This window comes from Pristiophorus japonicus, chromosome 6 (assembly GCF_044704955.1).
Source record: "Pristiophorus japonicus isolate sPriJap1 chromosome 6, sPriJap1.hap1, whole genome shotgun sequence".
In the NCBI taxonomy this organism is placed as follows: Eukaryota; Metazoa; Chordata; class Chondrichthyes; family Pristiophoridae; genus Pristiophorus; species Pristiophorus japonicus.
In genome coordinates, this window is record NC_091982.1 from 247547474 (window position 1) to 247570336 (window position 22863).

General features: G+C 45.3%; 1 protein-coding gene across 2 annotated transcripts in view; it reads right to left on the reverse strand.

The window, feature by feature from the left end:
* Positions 1 to 21722, reverse strand: part of LOC139266025 (extracellular calcium-sensing receptor-like) — a 102726-nt gene extending 81004 nt beyond the window's left edge. The window contains exon 1 of one of the 2 annotated variants that reach the window (XM_070883796.1): positions 21681 to 21722. The gene's annotated coding sequence lies outside the window, so the exon portion shown is untranslated. Of the gene's footprint in view, positions 1 to 8845; positions 8896 to 21680 lie in introns of those variants that run through there. The other variant, XM_070883797.1, reaches the window with a different exon arrangement.
* Between the last annotated feature and the right edge of the window lie 1141 nt (positions 21723 to 22863).

A 22863-nucleotide genomic window follows, 5' to 3' on the forward strand; every position in this document is an offset into this window, starting at 1 on the left:
GCATGGTTTTTGTGTCTTCCACTGTGAAGACCGAAGCAAAATAATTGTTTAAGGTCTCAGCCATTTCCACATTTCCCATTATTAAATCCCCCTTCTTATCTTCTAAGGGACCAACATTTACTTTAGTCACTCTTTTCCGTTTTATATATCTGTAAAAGCTTTTACTATCTGTTTTTATGTTTTGCGCAAGTTTACCTTGGTAATCTATCTTTCCTTTCTTTCTTGCTTTTTTTAGTCATTCTTTGCTGTTGTTTAAAATTTTCCCAATCTTCTAGTTTCCCACTAACCTTGGCCACCTTATACGCATTGGTCTTTAATTTGATACTCTCCTTTATTTCCTTGGTTATCCACAGCTGGTTATCCCTTCTCTTACCGCCCTTCTTTTTCACTGGAATATATTATTGTTGCGCACTATGAAAGAGCTCCTTAAAAGTCCTCCACTATTCCTCAATTGTAAACTTGTATATACTGTGTACAGCCACCAGAGGCCTCATTCCCTGGAGTCCCAAGGGATCTCATAATCCCTTGGGAGCACAGGTATTTAAGGAGGCCTCACAGGTTGGAGAGACACTCTGGAGACATGCAATAAAAGACTAAAGTCACACTGTACCTTGAGCTCACAGTGTTCAGTCTGACCCTTTCTCCATACATAACATAGAAACATAGAAAATAGGTGCAGGAGTAGGCCATTCGGCCCTTCTAGCCTGCACCGCCATTCAATGAGTTCATGGCTGAACATGCAACTTCAGTACCCCATTCCTGCTTTCTCGCCATACCCCTTGATCCCCCTAGTAGTAAGGACTTCATCTAACTCCTTTTTGAATATATTTAGTGAATTGGCCTCAACAACTTTCTGTGGTAGAGAATTCCACAGGTTCACCACTCTCTGGGTGAAGAAGTTTCTCCTCATCTCAGTCCTAAATGGCTTACCCCTTATCCTTAGACTGTGTCCCCTGGTTCTGGACTTCCCCAACATTGGGAACATTCTTCCTGCATCTAACCTGCCTAACCCCGTCAGAATTTTAATCGTTTCTATGAGGGCCCCTCTCATTCTTCTGAACTCCAGTGAATACAAGCCCAGTTGATCCAGTCTTTCTTGATAGGTCAGTCTCGCCATCCCGGGAATCAGTCTGGTGAACCTTCGCTGCACTCCCTCAATAGCAAGAATAGCAACAACTGGCAACAAGATACAGATCGCGAATCCAAAGGTGCAGAGAACAGTGGGCATCCTGGAGAAATTCTCGGAGGGAGATGATTGGGAAACTTTTGTGGAGAGACTCGACCAATACTTCGTGGCCAACGAGCATGATGGGGAAGAGAGCGCTGCCAAACGAAGGGCGATCCTCCTCACCGTCTGTGGGGTACCAACGTATGGCCTCATGAAGAATCTGCTCACTCCAGCGAAACCCACGGCAAAATCATACGATGATTTGTGCACACTGGTCCGAGAGCATTTGAACCCAAAGGAAAGCGTTCTGATGACGAGGTATCGGTTCTACACCTACAAAAGGTCTGAAGGCCAGGAAGTGGCGAGTTATGTCGCCGAGCTCAGACGCCTTGCAGGACATTACGAATTTGAAGGACATTTGGAGTATATGCTCAGAGACTTTTTCGTAATTGGCATTGGCCATGAAACCATACTTCGCAAACTTTTGACTGTCGAGATCCAACCTTGTGTAAGGCCATAGCAATTGCCCAGGTGTTCATTGCCACCAGTGACAATACGAAGCAAATCTCTCAGCACACAAGTGCTGCTAAAAGTACTGCAAACAAAGTGATGTCGTTTTCGAATCGCAACGTACATGGCAGGTCACACATGCCTGCAGCTGCATGTCCGCAGATATCGCAGATTCCACCATCAAGGGTGATGAATGCAAGGCCATTAACACCTTGTTGGCGCTGCGGGGGTGATCATTGTTTCCATTCATGCCGATTCAAAGGGTATGTTAGCAAGGGCTGTGGAATAATGGGACATCTTCAATGTCTGTGCAGGTGAGCTGCTAATTCTGTTAAACCTGCAAACCACCATGTTGCAGAGGAGGACAGATCCACGGTGGATCATGATGTACCAGAGCCTCAGACCGAGGAGGCAGAGGTATATGGGGTGCACACATTTAACACAAAGTGTCCCCTGATAATGCTGAATGTTGAACTCAATGGACTCCTGGTATCAATGGAACTAGACACGGGCGCAAGCCAATCCATCATGGGCAAAAAGACGTTCGAAAGATTGTGGTGCAACAAGGTCTCAAGACCAGTCTTAACTCCAATTCGTACGAAACTAAGAACTTACACAAAAGAACTGATTCCCGTAATCGGCAATGCTACCATAAATGTCTCCTACGATGGAGCAGTGCACAAGCTACCACTCTGGGTGGTGCTGGCCGATGGTCCCACGCTGCTCGGCAGGAGCTGGCAGGGAAAGATACGCTGGAACTGGGACGACGTCAGAGCGCTGTCACCAGTTGATGACACTTCGTGTGCCCAGGTCTTAAACAAGTTCCCTTCGCTGTTCGAACCAGACATCGGGAAATTCCAAGGAGCAAAAGTGAAGATCCACCTAATTCCAGGAGTGCGACCCTTCAATCACAAAGCGAGAGCAGTACCGTACATGATGAGTTGTAGAGATCGAGCTAGACCGGCTGCAACGAGAGGGCATCATTTCACCGATCGAGTTCAATGAGTGGGCCAGCCGATTCGTCCCTGTCTTCAAGGGAGACGGCATCGTCAGAATCTGTGGCGATTACAAAGTAACTATCAATCGTTTCTTCCTGCAGGACCAATACCCACTACCAAAGGCCGATGACCTCTTTGCAATGCTGCCGGGAGGAAAGACGTTCACAAATCTGGATTTGACTTCAGCCTACATGACGCAGGAACTGGAGGAATCATTGAAGGGCCTTACCTGCATCAACACGCACACAGGTCTTTTTATTTATCACAGATGCCCATTTGGAATTCGATCAGCGGCGGTGATATTCCAGAGTTCAACGAGTGGGCCAGCCTGATCGTTCCTGTCTTCAGGGAGACGGCATCGTCAGAATCTGTGGCGATTACAAAGTAACTATCAATCGTTTCTTCCTGCAGGACCAATACCCACTACCAAAGGCCGATGACCTCTTTGCAATGCTGGCGGGAGGAAAGACGTTCACGAAGCTGGATTTGACTTCAGCCTACATGACGCAGGAACTGGAGGAATCATTGAAGGGTCTCACCTGCATCAACACGCACACAGGTCTTTTTATTTATCACAGATGCCCATTTGGAATTCGATCAGCGGCGGTAATATTCCAGAGTTCAACGAGTGGGCCAGCCTGATCGTTCCTGTCTTCTAGGGAGACGGCATTGTCAGAATCTGTGGCGATTACAAAGTAACTATCAATCGTTTCTTCCTGCAGGATCAATACCCACTACCAAAGGCCGATGACTTCTTTGCAATGCTGGCGGGAGGAAAGACGTTCACGAAGCTGGATTTGACTTCAGCCTACATGACGCAGGAACTGGAGGAATCATTGAAGGGGCTCACCTGCATCAACACGCACACAGGTCTTTTTATTTATCACAGATGCCCATTTGGAATTCGATCAGCGGCAGTGATATTCCAGAGAAACAAGGAAAGCTTACTGAAGTCGGTCCCGCACACTGTGGTCTTCCAGGACGACATCTTGGTCACAGGTCGGAACACAGTTGAGCATCTGCAGAACCTGGAGGAGGTTCTTAGTCGACTTAACTGCGCAGGGCTCAAGTTAAAATGCTCGAAATGCATTTTCCTGGCACTGAAGTGGAGTTCTTGGGAAGGAGTATTGCGGCGGATGGAATCAGGCCCACCAACGCGAAGACGGAGGCAATCGAGAACGCACCGAGGCCACAGAACGTGATGGAGCTGCAGTCGTTTCTGGGACTCCTGAACTACTTTAGTAACTTCTTACCGGGTCTCAGCACACTGTTAGAACCACTGCATGTCTTACTATGAAAAGGAGATGAATGGGTTTGGGGCAAAAGCCAAGAAAATGCCTTTGTAAAAGCGAGAAAATTGTTATGCTCAAACAAATTGCTTGTGTTGTATGATCCATGTAAATGTTTGGTACTATCATGTGTTGCATCATCATATGGTGTCGAGTGTGTATTGCAACAAGCTAATGATTTCGGGAAACTGCAACCGGTTGCTTATGCATCCAGGAGTCTGTCTAAGGCTAAGAGAGCCTACAACATGATTGAGAAAGAAGCATTAGCATGTGTCTATGGGGTAAAGAAAATGCATCAATACCTGTTTGGGCTAAAATTCGAATTGGAAACTGACCATAAGCCACTCATATCCCTGTTTACCGAGAATAAAGGGATAAATACCAACGCATTGGCCCGCATCCAGAGATGGGTGCTCACGTTGTCCGCATACAACTACGCCATCCGCCACATGCCAGGCACAGAAAACTGCGACGATGCTCTCAGTAGGCTGCCATTGCCCACCACGGGGGTGGAAATGGCACAGCCCACAGATTTAGTTATGGTAATGGAAGCAGTTGAGAGTGAGCAATCACCAATCATAGCCCGGCAGATCAAATTCTGGACGAACCAGGACCCCTTATTGTCCCTAGTCAAAAACTGTGTGCCTCATGGGAGCTGGTCCAGTGTCCCAGTGGAAATGCAGGAAGATATAAAGCCGTTCCAGCGGCACAAAGATGAAATGTCTATACAGGCAGACTGCCATCTGTGGGGCAATTGAGTAGTGGTCCCCAAGAAGGGTAGAGACACCTTCATCAATGACCTCCACAGTACCCACCCAGGCATCGTAATGTTGAAAACAATAGACAGATCCCACGTAAGGTGGCCCGGTATCGATGCGGACTTAGAGTCCTGCGTTCAGAGATGTAATACATGCTCGCAGTTCAGCAATGTACGCAGGGAGACGCCGCTAAATTTATGGTCTTGGTTCTCCAAACCGTGGTCTAGGGTACACGTCGACTATGCAGGCCGTTCTTGGGTAAAATGTTTCTCGTGGTTGAAGAGGCGTACTTCAAGTGGATTGAATGTGAAATAATGTCGGCTAGCACGTCCACTGCCACCACTGAAAGCCTGCGGGCCATGTTTGCCACACACGGCCTACCCGATGTCCTGGTGAGCGAGTCTTCCTTGATTTCGAGGGACTGCCTATGATGATGATGAGATAGAGAGCTCACAATCCTTCGGCACCTCCCCCAACTTCCACATTCTCCATAAGTGAGTTTAATGGTGCGTTGAGAAATCGAGGCACTTGGTGGTTACATACCAACATTTTGAAGCAGGGAATTGCAAAAGAGTCAGAATTGGGAAACACTGAAACACGCTTGACAGTTTTACAAATATTATTTCCTGTTTATCTTTCATTTTTATCTTAGTAGAATCATCAAAGAGACAGCACAGAAGGAGGCCAGTCGACCCATTGTGCCTGTGCCGGCTCTTTGAAAGAGCTCCCTAATTAGTCCTACTCCCTCTTCTCTTCCCCAAAGCCCTGCAAATTTCCCCCCTTCACATATTTATCCAATTCTCTTGTGGAAGTTATTGTTGGATCAGATTCCATCAGCCTTTCACACCATGCGTTCGAGATCAGAACAACATGTAATGTGATGTTTCCTCATGTCGCTTCTGCTTCTTTTGCCAATTCCCTTAAATCTGTGCCCTCTGGTTATCAACCCTGGTGCCACTGGAAACAGTTTCTGCTTATTTACTCATCAAAACCCTCCATGATTTTGAACATCTCTATCAAATCTCCCCTCAACCTTCTCTGCTCTAAGGAGAACAACTCCAGCTTCTCCAGTCTATCCACATAACGGAAGTCCCTCACCCCTTCTACCATTCTCGTAAATCTCCTCTGCACCCTCTCTGAGGCCTTGACATCCTTCCTAAAATGTGGTGCCCAGAATTGGACACAGTACTCCAGCTGGGCCCTAACCAGTGTTTTATAAAGTTATAACCTAAGAACATAAGAACATGAGAAATAGGAGCAGGATTAGACTATATAGCCCCGGAGCCTGCTCCACCATTTAATATCATGGCTGATCTTCGACCTCTTCACTTTCCCGCCCGATCTCCATATTCCTTGATTCCCCTTGAGTCCAAAAATCTATCTCGGCCTAGAATATACTCAGAGACTCAACATCCACAGCCCTCTGGGGCAGAGAATTCCAATTGATTCACAACCCTCTAAGTGAAGACATTCCTCCTCATCTCGGTCTTAAATGGCCGACCCCTTATCCTGAGACTGTGCCCTCTGGTTCTAGACTCTCCAGCCCGGGGAAACAATCTCTCAGCATCTACTCTGTCAATCCCCCTCAGAATCTTGTATGTTTTGCTAACAAGTCTATTGTGTGGGACTTTATCAAATGCCTTTTGAAAGTTCATATACACAAATGTTCTCTGATCAGGAAGTAAGTCAAACAACTCCGTGACAAATTTCTATGCAATTTCTACCATTGAGTGCCTCTAGTTGATAGCTGGAAACTGCATTGGTAATTGTCGAACTGCAGGAAGTAATTTGTGAACAGTAGGGATGTGTTGATTGTGGTGACCATGAATTTAACAGTTGTCACAAGCCTCTACCTCAGTACTTTGTAAACCACAATTTAAAAAGGATCATTTGTGATGTCAGTGGCCAATGATTAGCTAAATCATGTCTGTATTTAAATGGTCTGCACCTCTGTTCAAATGGTAAACCATTTTGTTCGGTGTTCATCTGCTGATATCACATGCAGCTATTGATAGGCTTCCGTTGCTTCTCCTCCAAGCTCAGCTGACCCAAGCCATTGGATACAGAGGGTCTGACTAATCAGTGCCAGAAGTCAGTGATCCGGTGCAAGTCAAACACACCTTTGTCATACAGTTCCCTGTCTACGTGCAACTAAGCTGTTACAACTCCTCCGTGCTAAGTGTTACCAAAGTTTCACAGAAAGTGGACTGAAAGTGACCACGATTTCATACAACCATCTATAATCCAGGTAAACTAAAATTATTTCACACAGTGCACCTAGCTCATTTTGATCACTCTGTTATTTAAGTAGATATTTAATGTTATTTAATGTTATATTATGCATTACACTGTGTCACTATCCTGCAGAAGCTTTAAAAAAATGTATTCATAGTTTGTTGCATCTGCACATACAGTGGTGGTGCAGGCTCGAAGGGCCGAATGGCCTACTCCTGCACCGATTTTCTATGTTTCTATGTTTCTAATATTTAAAGTTTAAATAAAACTTCAGTCATTATATAGAGGAGAAAGAAAAAAGAAGAAAGACTCCAATTTATTGAGTAGACTCGGCCTATATTCTCTGGAGTTTAGAAGAATGAGAGGTGATCTCATTGAAACATAAAAAATTCTTACAGTGCTTGACAGAGTAGATGCAGGGAGGATGTTTCCCTGGCTGGGGAGTCTAGAACCAGAGGTCACAGTCTCAGAATAAGGGGTTGGCCATTTAGGACTGAGATGAGAAGAAATTTCTTCACCCAGAGGGAGGTGAATCTTTGGAATTTTCTACCCCAGAGGGCTGTTGAGTATATTCAATACAGAGATCGATAGATTTTTGGATATTAAGAGAATCAAAGGATATGAGGATAGTGCAGGAAAGTGAATTTGAGATAGATCAGATCAGCCATGACCTTATTGAATGGCGGAGTAGGCTCGTGGGGCAGAATGGCCTACTGCTGCTCCTATTTCTTATGTTCTTATGTTGTTATGTTCTTATGTAGTGTCTTTCATGGTCTCATGGCTTACCAAAGCGCTGAATAGCCAATTAAGTACTTTTTGAAGTGCAGAAAACGCAGCAGCCAATTTATGCACAGCAAGTTCCCACAATTAGCAGTGTAATAATGACCAGATTATATATATTTTTTAGTGATGTTGGTTGAGGGATAAGTATTGACCAGGACACCAATTATGTCCATCTGAGAGTGACTAATGGAGCATGAACATTTATCTAATAGTGATCATAATATGATCGAGTTTAATGTGGTGTTTGAAAGGGAGACACACGAAACAGCTACTAAGGTTTTAGATTTAGGTGAGGCCAACTTCAATGCGATGAGGCAGAGTGTCGACAGTAAACTGGGCAAATCTGTTAAAGGGTAAAACGACAGAGGGTCAGTGGGAGAAGTTCGAAACAGAATTTAATGTGATGCAGAACCAATTCAAGGGGCAAGAACTCTACAGCCCCAAAAATGCCAGCCATGGGCGACTAAAGAGGTAACTATAAAAGAGATAAATATAGAACTGAAAGAAAAAGCGTACAAAAATGTAAAACTAGCCCAGATCCTGGCGAATTGGACAGATACAAAGAATAACACAAAGTGATAAAAGAGATGGTCGGAGCTACAAAAAGGGAGTATGAAAAGAAATTTGTAAGGGATATCAAAATCGACACCAAATTGTTTATAATTATATTGGGCAAAAGAGGGTAGTTAGGAACAATATTGGCCCCTTAAAAACTGATAACGGTGATATTGTCAATGATAATAAGGAAATGGCAGGCATGCTGAATAATTACTTTGGGTCAGTATTTACAGTGACGGCATGCTAGAAATCCCAAGGAAACTAATATTGAATCGGGAATAAGGACTCAATAAAATTAACATGAGTAAAATAACAGTAATGAAGATAATAATGGCACTAAAGAGCGACAAATCTCCAGGGTAAGATGGTTTCCATCCCAGGCATTTAAAGGCAGTAGGTGAGCACATTGCAGACGCCCTAACTATAATCTTCCAAAGTTCTTCGATTCAGGAACCGATTCCTTAGATTGTACAGGGTCTTGGTGAGACCACACCTGGAGTTCTGCATACAGTTTTGGTCTCCTTATTTAAGGAAGGATATACTTACAGCGGAGGCAGTTCAGAGAAGGTTCATGAGATTGATTCCTGGGATGAAGGGGTGTCTTATGAAGAAAGGTTGAGCAGGTTGGACCTATAATTATTGGAGTTTAGAAGAATGAGAGGTGATCTTATTGTATGTATAAGATTCTGAGGGGGCTTGACAGGGTAGACACAGAGAGGATGTTTCCACTCGTGGGGGAATCTAGGACTAGGGGGCATAGTTTCAGAATACGGGGTCACCCATTTAAAATAGATATTAGGAGGAATTTCTTCTCTCAGAGGGTCGTGAATCTTTGGAATTCTCTACCCCAGAGAGCTGTGGAGGCTCGGTCTTTGAATATATTTAAGATGGAGATCGACAGATTTTTGAATGATAAGGGAGTCAAAGGTTATGGGGAGCAGGTGGGGAAGTGGAGTTGAGGCTAAGATCAGATCAGCCATGATCTTATTGAATGGCGGAGCAGGCTCGAGGGGCCAAATGGCCTACTCCTGCTCCTATTTCTTATGTTCTTATGTTCAAAAGTATCAGCTGTGGCTCAGTGGGTAGCACACTCGTCTCTGAGTCGGAAGGTTGTGGGTTTAAGTCCCACTCCAGGCATCTGAGCACATAAAGCCAGGCTGACACTCCAATGCAGTTCTGAGAGAGTGCTACTCTTTTGGATCCTTCTTTTGGATGAGACGTTAAACCGAGGCCCCATCTGCCCTCTCAGGTGGACGTAAAAGATCCCATAGCACGATCTCGAAGAAGAGCAGGGGAGTTATCTCCGCTGTCGTGGCCAATATTTATCCCTCAATCAACATAACAGGAAAAGATTATCTAGTCATTATCACATTGCTGTTTGTGGGAGCTTGCTGTGCACAAATTGGCTGCCGTGTTTCTAACATTACAACAGTGACTGCACTCCAAAAGTACTTCATTGGCTGTAGAAACATAGAAACATAGAAACATAAAAATTTACAGCGCCAAAGGCGGCCATTTTGGCCCATCGTGTCTGCACCGGCCGACAAAGAGCCGCATAGCCCTTGGTCAGCAGCCCTGAAGGTTATATATAAACCTATGAACAATGAACAATGGTGGAAAGGTAAAGAGCACCCAGCCCAACGAGTCCGCCCCACACAACTGCGACACCCCTTACATTGTAACATTTAACACTCCACCCCAACCGGAGCCATGTGATCTCCTGGGAGAGGCAAAGACCAGATGAAAACCCAGGCCAATTTAGGGAAAAAGATCTGTGAAAATTCATCTCTAACTCATCCAGGCGATCAAAACTAGTCCAGGAGATCACCGTGGCAATATTCGATTCCCTGCAGTACTTACCATCATATCTGTACTGGCCAACAAGAGGTTATCCAGTCTAATCCCAATTACCAGCTCTAGGTCCATAACCCTGCAGGTTACGGTACTTTAAGTGCCCATCCAACCATCTCTTAAAAGTGGTGAGGGTTTCTGCATCCACCACTCTTCCAGGCAGTGATTTCCAGATTCCCACAACCCTCTGCATAAAGAAGCCCTCCCTCAAATCCCCTCTAACCTTTCCATCAACCACCTTAAACTATGCCCCCTTGTAATAGATGCCGCCACAAAAGAAATAGGCCCTTACTATCCACTATGTCCAGGCCCCTCATTATTTTGTACACCTCAATGAGGTCTCTCAACCTCCTCTGTTCCAATGAGAACAAACCCAGCCTATCCAATCTGTCCTCATACCTAAGATTCTCCATTCTAGGCAGCATCCTAGTAAATCTCCTCTGCACCCTCTCTAGTGCAATCACGTCCTTCCTATAATACGGCGACCAGAACTGCATGCAGTACTCCAGCTGTGTCCTAATGAAAGTATTATAATATTTAAGCATAACCTTCATGCTCTTATATTCTACGCCTCGGCCAATAAAGGCAAGCATTCCGTATGCCTCCTTAACCACCTTATCCACCTGGCCTGCTACTATCAGGGATCTGTGGACAAGCACTGCAAGGCCCCTTTGTTCATCTACACTATTAAGTGGCCTACCGCTTAATGTATATACCCTTTCCTTATTAGCCCTCACAAAGTGCATTACCTCACACTTCTCTGAATTAAATTCCATTTGCCACTGCTCTGCCCACCTGACCAGTAGATTGATATCCTCCTGCAGCCTATGACTTTCCTCTTCATTATTAACCACACGGCCAATTTTTGTGTTGTCTGCAAACTTCTTAATCATACACCCTATATTCAAATCTAAATTGTTGATATATACCATAAAAGCAAGGGACCCAGTCTTGAGCCCTGCGGAACCCCACTGGAAACATCCTTCCAGTCACAAAAACATCCATCAACCATTACCCTTTGCTTCCTACCTCTAAGCCAATTTTGGATTCAACTTTCCACTTTGCCCTGGATCCCATGGGCTTTAACCTTCATGACCAGTCTAACATGTGGGACCTTATCAAAAGCTTTGCTAAAGTCCATATATACTACATCGTACGCACTACCCTCATCGACCCTCTTGGTTACCTCCTCAAAAAATTCAATCAGGTTAGTCAAACACGATCTTCCCTTAACAAATCCATGCTGACTGTCCCTAATTAATCTTTGCCTTTCCAAATGTAGATTTATCCTGTCTTTCAGGATTTTTTCCAATAATTTTCCTACCACTGAGGTTAGGCTGACAGGCCTGTAATTACTCGGCCTATCCCTTTCTCCCTTCTTAAACAAGGGTACTACATTAACAGTCCTCCAATCCTCCGGCACCATGTCCAAATCCAAAGAGGACTGAAAAAAGATGATCAAGGCCTCTACTATTTCCTGTTTTACTTTGCTCAACAACCTGGGATGCATTTCATCCAGGCCTGGGGACTTATCTACTTTCAAAGCTGCTAAACCCCTTTATACTTCCTCTCTCACTATGTTTATATCACACTCCTCCTCTATAGCAATATCTGCATTGCCCCTTTCCTTTGTGAAAACAGATGCAAAATATTCATTAAAAACCTTCCCAACATCTTCTGCCTCCACACAAAGATTACCCTCATGGTCTCTACCTTTTCTTTAGTTACTCTCTTACTCTTAATATATTTATAGAACATCTTTGAGTTTTCCTTAATTTTACTAGCCAAGAATTTTTCATGCTCTCTCTTATCATTCCTAATATCCATTTTAATTTTGTCTCTTAACTTTCTATATTCCTCTAAAAATTCTATAGTATTTAGCAGTTGGTATATGACATAAGCTTCCCTTTTTTTCTTTATCCTCCCCTGTAAGTCCCTAGACATCCAGGGGGCTCTAGAATTATTATTCACACTCTTTTTCTTTAAGGGCACGTTTGGCCTGAGCCTTCTGGATCTTCTCCTTGAATGCCTCCCACTGTTCCGACACTGATTTACCCACAAGTAGCTGTTTCCAGTCCACTATGGCCAAATCACTCCTTAACTTAGCAAAATTAGCTTTTCCCCAATTTGGGACTTTTATTCCAGACCTATTCTTGTCCTTATCTATAACCAACTTGAATTTTACTGAATTATGGTCACTGGCACCCAAGTGCTCTCCCACTAATACCCCTTCAACCTGCCCAGCTTCAAAACTAAATCCAAGATCACCCCTCTCGTGTTGGGCTTGCTACATGCTGACTAAAAACATTCTCTTGAATGCATTTCAAGAATTCCACACCATCTATACCCTTCACATTATATTTGTCCCAATCAATATTAGGATAGTTAAAATCCCCTACTATTACTACCCTATGGTTTTTGGACTTCACAGCAATTTGCCTACATATTTGCTCCACTATCTCCCTCCCACTGTTTAGGGGTATTTAATACACACCCAGCAGTGTGATCACCCCTTTTTTATTTTTCAATTTCAATCTGTAAAGTGCTTTGAGACATGCGGTGGTCGTGAAAGGCGCTATATAAATGCAAGTCTTTCTTTTTCTTTCAAAAGAAAAGTAAGGTCAGAATGATTATTAATATTCTTTCAGGGCCTTGAATATTTGCCCTGTGTTATAAAGAATTTAACTTGTAGTAATGGGAAACATTCAGACAAATAATAACAGCGTTTTTGTATCGTTTCATGAATATAAATTCTATGAATTGAACTCATGGTTACTTCTGGCAGATTTTCCAGTCTTCACGCAGGCAATGGCTGCTTTCACCAATAAAAGTAGGAAACCTGTGATTAATCCGTTTGACCCCAAACTGAGTGGACAGGACCTGCCAGTAATACCGGAAGCCCCTTGGTCCCATCCAGAAAGTGTGGAAATACCCAAACAAAGACTTGCAAAGGGACAACGACAGGCTCTCGGTGTAAGATTCAACAATTTTTTTTACTGGAAAAATATGTGCAGGGTTACGGGGAGAGAGTGGGGGGAGTGGGACTAAACTGGATCGCTCTTTCAGAGATCCGGCACAGGCACGATGGGCCAAATGGTCTTCTGTGCTGTAGGATTCTGTTGCTAACGAATCTTACTCAGTGGAGTACTTTGTACTTTGATCTTCTGCAGCCAATCGCATTGATTCCCTTTGTTAATTATCTGCAGCAAAATCATTCCCACGTTTGGGGAAATTTTATCTGCTATTAAACAGGATTTTTGATAAATGTTCTATCTATTCTCCATACCTCCTGCTCTCACTCTCTCTCTCTCTCTCCTCCTCACCCAGGACTATTTTAGCAGAATATTGCTCTGTGATTTTTTTTATTCTCATGCAATCTCTCTCTCTCTCTGTTCCAGGTAGCCCAGGTTATGTTGGGATTGGTTTTTATAACATTCGGGGTTCCGTTAATTCTGAGTCCGCGATCATTCGCAGCGGAAATAGGAACGCCTTGGTGGGGCGGAACGCTGGTGAGTGTCAGCAACATGAAACAGGCACAACTGCTCAAAAGGCCAGAGACCCTCGCCTCACTTTAGGGGAGCTTTTCCACGATGGCACTCTTGGCTTGAACAGCGCTTGTCTGGAGTCTGAATCATTGCGGGAATGTGTGTGTAAATAAAGAAAGACTTGCATATACAGCGTCTTTCACAACATCTGTACACCCCAAAGTGCTTTTAAGCCAACTAAATGCCTTCGAAATGTAGTCACTGCTATAATGTAGGAAACGTGGCAGCCAATTTGCGCACAGCAAACTCCCACAACAGCAACATGATATTGACTCAGATAATCTGTTTTTGTTATGTTGGTTGAGGGATAAAAATTTGCCAGGACACCAGGGATAACTCCCCTGTTCTTCTTTGAAATAATACCACGGGATATTTACGTCCACTCCCTCAGTGCTGCATTGAGAGTGTCAGCCCAGGTTTTTGTGCTCAAGTCTTGGGAATGGGATTTGAACCCACAACCTTCTGACTCAAAGGCGAGAGAGTGTTAGCCACTGAGCACTTTAGCCTCTGAGTCAGAAGGTTCTGAGTTTAAGTCCTACTCCAGAGATATGAACCCACGTTAGAACTGGGTGTAAAGCACTGCGTGTGTGAAAGGGTATAAGACAATTCAGCGGGGCAGGCTGCATGCTCTTTATTTTCTTTATCAGTTCAAATTAAGGGACAGCAAATCAGCCGCGGTGGGTGAGCTTAAGTAGAACATTTCTTCCCCACCTTACATCGGTAGAACCATGAGCAAAGAAACCAACCCAAGTGTTCTTTGAGTGTGACTACACAGAGGAGCCAGACCACACTTGGTGATTGTCTAATGAGCCCATCTCCTGCACGGGTTGCCGTATCAGTGATGCGAAACCGCAACAATTTCCACCCAAATTTACAATCTTGCTTGAAGCAGGTAAGAGAGGAACGCTCCCCAGCTATTTTTGCCGTCGCGTTATCACACCGTGACCAGAGGAAATCTTCCCCTCCTGTGGTTATTATTCAACCTATCCTTGAGGCTCGAGTTACTGTTTAAGAGTTACTATTTAAAAAGTTGTGAGACAGGTTAGCAGTGCCATAAATAAAGCAAACCAAGCACTAGGGTTTATTTCGAGAGGTATAGAATTGATAAGTAAGGAAGTTATTCTAGACCTGTATCGAAGCTTGGTTACATCACACTTAGAGTACTGTGTACAGTTCTGGTTGCCATATTATAAAAAGGATATAGAGGCACTGGAGAGGGTGCAGAGAAGATTTACAAGGATGATACCAGAAATGTGAAGGTACACATATCAGGAAAGGATGAGCAGGCTGGGTCTCTTTTCTCTTGAAAAAGGAAGGCCGAGGGGTGACCTAATAGAGGTCTTTAAAATTATGAAAGGTTTTGATAGAGTGGATACAGAGAGAATGTTTCCACTTGTGGGGAAGAGCATAACTAGAGGCCATCAATATAAGGTTGTCACCAAGAAATCCAATAGGGAATTCAGAAGAAACTTCTTTACCCAGAGAATGATGAGAATGTGGAACTCGCTACCACAGGGAGGGTTGAGGCAAATTGTATAGATGCATTTAAGGGGAAGCTCGATAAACACATGAGAGAGAAGGGAATAGAGGGTTATGCTGATAGATTTAGTCGAGGAAAGATGAGAGGAGGCTCGAATGGAGCGTAAATGCCAGCATGGACTGGTTGGGCCAAATGGCCTGTTTCTGTGTTGTATATCCTATCTAATCCCTAGGTAGTATGAGTGAAACTCTTAACACGTGGCCTGCTAAAACACTGTTTTTCCAGCGAGAGTTGCCAACACTCCAGGATTGCCCTGAAGTTTCCAGGAATTAAAGATTCATTTTAATTCTGTGACCGTGAGCAGGGAATAAGTATAGGGACAATTAAAAAAAAAATGGGGTGTTTTTTTTCCCAATGAATTCCACTTTCATTCATGAGTTATAAAGATATTGGAGATGGAGAACAAAAGGCTGTTTCATTGTCAAGATTTGGGGTTGGGAGGCGGTGTGCTGTGAGGATGGATGTGTTGAGCGACCAGTGCCGGGAGTGTGGGGGGGTGGGAGTTCGCAGGATGAAACCTCCAGAAATACATCCAGCCAGTGTTGGCAACCCTAGTTTCAGCACAGGAGTCGACCCATTTCAAATGAACAAGCCTTCCGCAAAACAGGAAACAGAGAAATGCCAGCAGAAGGCATTGAATACTCATTGTCACTGCCCCAGTCAATTCTAACCTATTCATGGGGAGCTTAATTTGTACAAAGATGCTGTCGACAGAGCATTGCTGACTATAAACAATCAATAAAAGAAAGAAAGAAAGACTTTCATGACCACCAGACATCTCAAAGCGCTTTACAGCCAATGAAGTAGTCACTGTTGTAATGTAGAAACGCGGCAGCCAATCTGGCACAGCAAGCTCCCACACACAGCAAAGTGATAATGGCTAGATCATCTCTTTTTTTTGTGATGTTGATTGAGGGATAAATATTGGCCCAGGACACAGGGATGACTCCCCTGCTCTTCTTTTACGTCCACTTGAGAGGGCAGACGGGGCCCTGGTTTAACGACTCATCCGAAAGACAGCACCTCCGACAGTGCAGCACTCCCTCAGCACTGCACTGGGAGTGTCAGCCTAGATTTGTGTGCTCAAATCCCTGGAGTGGGACGTGAACCTACAACCTTCTGACTCAGAGGCGAGTGTACTACCCACTGAGCCACAGCTGACACTGTAATAATAAAGAATGGTACCTGTTTTAATGCAATTTGGATGCTTATATATTAATATTTTAATCCCACTATTCATTTCCGATATTATTTTCCAGTTCATAATTTCAGGAATCACGTCGATTGCTGCACACAGAAACCTAAACAGAACCACTGTAAGTCTCTCCGTACAGTATGCGGCATGAGGGAATCTCAAACACCGGGGGAGGGAGGGGTAGAGGGGATGGGGACCCCACGGGTTCGAGTGGAACGCAGGTCAATTTTCCTGCTCATTTTTTGGGGGTTAAAATGTTTTTATTTTTAGTTTAAAAAAAATTAATTTTCCATTTAAAACCCGCCGAGCAGCCATGCAGTTAACAGAAACATTAGCACAGGTTTGGCACTTCACAGAATATCATGGCACACTGACTTCAAGGGAGAGTAACATCGGGACAGAGTGCAAAAACCAGCATTGAAACCAATGTCGTCAGTCTGCCCAGTGACAGCACTGCACTGAAGTGACAGCCTAGATTTTTGTGCTCAAGTCTCTGGAGTGGGGCTATCAACCCACCACCCTTCTGGCTCAGAGGCAAGAGTGCTGCCCACTGAGCCACGGCTGACATCTAATTATGCCACTCTTGTATTAGGTACTGTGCAGTCTTCTGGCCTTAATGTTGACATTATTGGCCCTGAAATCCCGGTTTCTCCTTCCTGCGGGCGTTCAGCTGGATTCTAGAAAAAAGAAGCGCACTTACCTGAAGCTGCTGCACCAGCGCGAGTTCCCGGTCCTGAGGCCTCCACTGACAGCGCATCGCAGCGCGTGCACATCGGGACGTGTGCAGGGCTGGAGCTGCAGTCACATGGCTCTGGGCAGCCAATCAAGGTAAAGTATATTCTCATTCATAAAAATGGGCACTCCGTAAGTTGGAGTTCCCATTATTATGAATGAGAACACCCCCCCAAACATCCAAAACATTAATAAAAAATAGAAAAAATGTGCTACATATTTAACATTAATTTAAATTAAAGTTATTTATGTATTAGTAAAATTATATATTTTTCCAATTTTTTAAAACGTTTTTTAAATTATGCTTTAAAATAAATTTAACGTAGTGGGGAGGGTTTTTAAAAATAAAATGTTATTTTTAAATTTTATTTTTCATGTTTTAAGTGTGATTTAAAACTTTTACGCCTGTAACAGTAGGCTATGCACCTGCTTTTATCAGGCGCAAGAGATTTCAGGACATTTGCTGGGCAAGATATGGGTAAATACCGCAATCTTGCCCAAGCAAATGTCTTTCCTGTGGGGATGCAGAGGATCTGTCAAGCTCCAGCTTGTGCATTGTGCACTGAAAACCGGCTTTTGCGATGCCTTCCCGAGTCCGTACACACTCTGTACGGACCCGGGAGGCCGGAATTTCTGGGCCAATAACTTCAGAGCTTAATGAGGGCTCCCACCAGCAGGAGATGCTGGTGACGTGGGGTGAATGTGTCGATATTTTTGGGGGGTTGAGGGGAGAGGTTTGTCACTTGGGGTAAAGACTCTCTTGTTGAAATGCTGTGGTAATCTTAGACTGGTCGATTGTCTTCGACAAAGCAGAATACTGCGGATGCTGGAAATCTGAAATAAAAGCAGGTCAGGTAGCATCCGTGGAGAGAGAAACAGAGATAAGGTTTCAGGTCGATGACCCGTCATCAGAACTGGGCAAAAGTTAGAGATGTAACAGGTTTTTAAGCAAGAAGGCGGGGAGTGGAGGAAAAAAGAAAAGGGGAGGTCTGTGATAGGGTGGAAGGCAGGAGAGATTAAGAGACAAAAGGGATGATGGTGCAAGGCAAAAGGAGATGGGAATGGGACAAGTTAAGAAACAAGAGGTGAGTCTAGATAGAATGCAAATGGAGATTCCAGAATCTTCAACAGCTGCTGGGAGAAAGAGAGAGAGAAAACAGAATAAAACACAGAAAAAAATCAAAATAAAACCAAATATGGGCAGAGGTCATGGTCTGAAATTGTTGAACTCAATGTTGAGTTCAGAAGGCTGCAAAGTGTCTAAACAACAACAACTTGTATTTATATAGCGCCTTTAATGTACTGAAACGTCCCAAGGCACTTCACAGGAATATTATGACACAAAAAATTTGACCGAGCCACACAAGTAGAAACTAGCAAAGGTGACCAAAAGATGGCCAAAGATGTATGTTTTAAGGAGCATCTTGAAGGAGGAAGGAGAGGTAGAGAGGCGGAGAGGTTTTGGCAGGGAATTCCAGAGCTAGGGGCCGAGGCAACAGAAGGCACGGCCACCGATGGTTGAGCGATTATAATCAGGGATGCTCCAGAGTGCAGGATTAGCGGAGCGCAGAGATCTCGGGGGGCGGGGGAGGGGCGAGGGCCATGGAGGGATTTGAAAATAAGGATCAGAATTTTGAAATTGAGGCATTGCTTAACCAGAAGTCAATGTAGGTCAGCGAGCACAGGGGGTGATGGGTGAGTGGGACTTGGTGCGAGTTAGGACACGGGCAGCCAAGTTTTGTATCACCTCTAGTTTAGGTAGGGTAGAATGTGGGAGGCCAGCCATGAGTACATTGGAATAGTCAAGTCTAGAGGTAACAAAGGCATGGATGAGGGCTTCAGCAACGGATGAACTGAGGCAGGGGCAGAGACGGGCAATGTTATGGAGGTGGAAATAGGTGGTCTTAGTTATGCTGCGGATATGTGATCGAAAGCTCATTTCAGGATTAAATAAGACACCAAGGTGCCGAATAGTCTGGTTCAGCCTCAGACAGAAGTTGGGGAGAGGGATGGAGTCAGTGGCTAGGGAACAGAGTTTGTGGTGGGGACCAAAAATAATGGCTTTGGTCTTCCAACTGTTCAATTGGAGAAAATTGCTGCTCATCCAAAATTGGATGTCAGACAAGCAGTCTGACAATTTAGGGACCGTGGAGGGTTCAAGAGAAATGGTGGTGAGGTAGAGCTGGTCGTCATCGGTGTACACGTGGAAACTGATGTGTTTTCGGATGATGTCGCCAAGGGGCAACATGTAGATGAGAAATAAGAGGGGCCAAGGATAGATCCTAGGGTGACACCAGAGGTAACGATGAGGGAGCAGGAAGAGAAGCCGTTGCAGGCGATTCTCTGGCTACGATTAGATGGATAAGAATGGAACCAGGCAAGTGCAGTCCCACCCAGCTGGACGATGGTGCAGAGGCGTTGGAGAAGGATAGAGTGGTCAAGCCGTGTCAAAGGCTGCATACAAGTCAACACAGATGTGGAGCGATAATTTGCTTTTGTCACAGTCACAAAGGAAGTGATTTGTGACTTTGGTGAGAGCCGTTTCAGTGTGTGGCAGATGCAGAGACCGGATTGGAGGGATTCAAACGTTGAATTGCGGAAATGATGATGGGCATGGATTTTGGAGGTGACAACACGTTCAAGGACTTTGGAGAGGAAAGGGAGGTTAGAGATAGATAGTAGTTTGCAAGGACGGAGGGGTCGAGGGTTGGTTTCTTAGAAGGGTGAAGACGGCAGATTTGAGGGAAATGGGGACCTTGCCTGAGGTGAGAGAACCGTTAACAATGTCAGCTAACATGGGAGTTAGAAAAGGAAGTTAGGTGGTCAGCAGTTTGGTGGGAATAGGGGCAAGGGAGCAGGAAGTGGGTCCCATGGACAGGATGAGCTTGGAAAGGTCATGAGGGGAGAGCGGAGAGAAACTGGAGAAAGATGTGAGGTCGGAGCTAGGGCAGAGGTCTCCTTAGAGGAAGTTTGGCCCGGTGGGCTAGGGGAAGGAAGGGAAGAGGCAGAGGTGAATGAATGGATGGTCTCAATCTTAGAGACAATGAACTCCATGAGCTACTCACAGTTAATGTCGGAGGTGAGGGTGGAGACTGGGGAGAGGGGTTTAAAAAGACGGTTAGCAGTGGAGAATAGAAGGTGGGTTTTATCTTTACATTCCAGAATGTTTCTGGAATAGTGAGCGATTTTGACAGACGAGAGCAGGCCCCAATAGTACTTTATGTGGCAGTGAATGGCTAAACCAGTTGCCGCCATATCTGTTCAAATCTGCGTCCCTTGGACTTAAGAGAGCAAAGATCAGGGCTGTACCGGGGGGAATGACCAGGATTAGAGAAAGTAATTGTTTTAATAGGGACTAGAGCATCAAAGGTGGTGGTGAGGGTGTGATTGAGCAGATCGATGGCTGCAGCAATGTCATGGTGAGTGGAAGACCAAAGGCTGGACAGTTGGGAGCTCATAAGTGCAGTTGTAAGAGAGTCGGGAGAGAGTGTTTTTTACAGGGATGGACACAGAAGGAGGTAGGGTTGAGGGGGGAGTGGAAGGGGGATGTGGGTGGAGAGCGATTCGAGGAAGTGGTCAGAGATGGCCTTATCTGCGATTGACACGATAAAGTAGCTAGGCCACGAGAGATGGCAAGGTCGAGGGGCTGGCCGTGAATATGGGTTGGTGGGGGGGGGGGGGGTGGGTTTACATGGAGGGAGAGATGAGGTGTTGTTCCTTGAGCTTACTTTGAGCTTTGTTGGAACAGTGCAAGAGGCCGAGGATGGAGAGATCAGAGTGGGAGCGGATTCTCTTCTACTGTGCCACCTACTCCTGCTTTGATGTTAGATTCGTCTCACCCTCCCATACCCCACCTCCCATACCCCTCCTCCCATATCCCACCTCCCCATCACCATCCCCCACTGGCTCAGCTATTCACAGGTTCCCTGGAGGTGAAATTGGTCTGTGGCAAAAGTGATGGATGGGCAAAAGACAACTGATAGCCGGTTTAACACCTCTCCATTGAGTTCAAGATAAAAGAATTAGGCTGCGCTGTGATACGGGCTGCCAATTCACTGTCTCCTATTTCGTGATTTTGAGAAACATCAATTTCACCCCCTCTATGTCCTTAAATATCTCTAATTTCTATGAACATGCTTCTTCTTATCGTCTCCAGTTACTAATATTTCAGTTATTGCGCCTCAGTTGCGGCGTTAATCCGGGCTGGATGGTAAATCTTGTGCCGGCAATGGATTGTGTTAGCCGCTTCCAACCTCATCAGCTGGGCCCGGAGTTTGGAGCAGGGGGGCGTTGCTAAGGGAGGCGTTGCTAAGGGAGGCGTTGCAAACCTCTTTTAGAGCACTAGGCCAACTGAGCGAGGGAAAATACCGAGCTGAACAGCTGGCCTCGGAGGGACCTAAGACAGGCCTCGGGGGGAAAACAATTCTGAAAAGAACACCAAAAGCATTCCCGATACATTACTCACGTCACCACAACATAGGACGCAAAAAACAAAAAACCAGAAACAATCACACTTACCTCACTGCGGCCGCTACAGCTCGGCACGGCAGCTTCCACAGGCATTCCCAGCAGGGGGCGCGCTAAGGGTCAGGAGTGATCCAAATATCGATCTGGTGTCGCAACCAGTGGTATTGCACACCGGCTCACCACTTCCGGGCGGTAATGCTCCGTGCCCTCTCGAAACCGGCACCGAATGTCCTGGCGGGGCGCTGGAAGCTGGCCGCCTGCCCGGAAGTGCTTACCGCCACTATTGCTAACAGGGGCGACAGAAAACCGAAAATCCAGCCTATCTATGATTTAACCATACCCTCTTTTCCTTTAAAGTACTTTACTGCTCATTCTACATTCCCTTTCTCATGAGTGCGTGTTTTTGTCCTCCCCTTCCCTGTGTTCTGTTCATTTTTAAATGCAGTTCGTCTGCAAATTTTATTCTAGTTCTGTTGAAGGGTTCTTCTTCTTCTAAGGCAGTCCCCCGGAGTCGAGGATGACTTGCTTCCACACTAATATGAGTTCTCAGGTGACTGATGAGTCCAATGTGGGACCGACAGTCTCTGTCACAGGTGGGGCAGACGGTGGTTGGAGGGATGGGTGGGTGGGGGGTGCTTGGTTTGTCGTGCGCTCCTTCCGCTGTTTGCGCTTGGCTTCCGCGTGCTCCCGGTGAAGAGACTCGAAGTGTTCGGCACCTTCCTGGATGCTTCTTCTCCATTTTGAGCGGTCTTGGGTCAGGGATTCCCAGGTGGGGATGTTGCACTTTTTCAAGGAGGCTTTGAGGGTGTCCTTGAAGCATTTCCTCTGCCCACCTGGGGCTTGCTTGCCATGTAGGAGCTCAGAGTAGAGCGCTTGTTTTGGGAGTCTTGTATGGGGCATGCAGACGATGTGGCCCATCCATTGGAGCTGATCGATGCTGGGGATGTTGGCCTGAGCGAGAACACTGACATTGGTGTGCCTATCCTCCCAGTGGAATTGCAGGATCCTGCAGATTAGTGTCGGTGGTACTTCTCCAGTGCTTTGAGGTGCCGGCTGTACATAGTCCATATCTCTGAAGCATATAGGAGGGTGGGTATCACTACTGCTCTGTAGACCATGAGCTTCTGCTCTGATGAAGAGTTAGTCATAAAATGTTAACGTGTTTGTTCTGTCCTTTTCTACTTAATCACCTCTAACGGGTGCTGGGTTACATCTTGTCCTACTCTGCACTGAC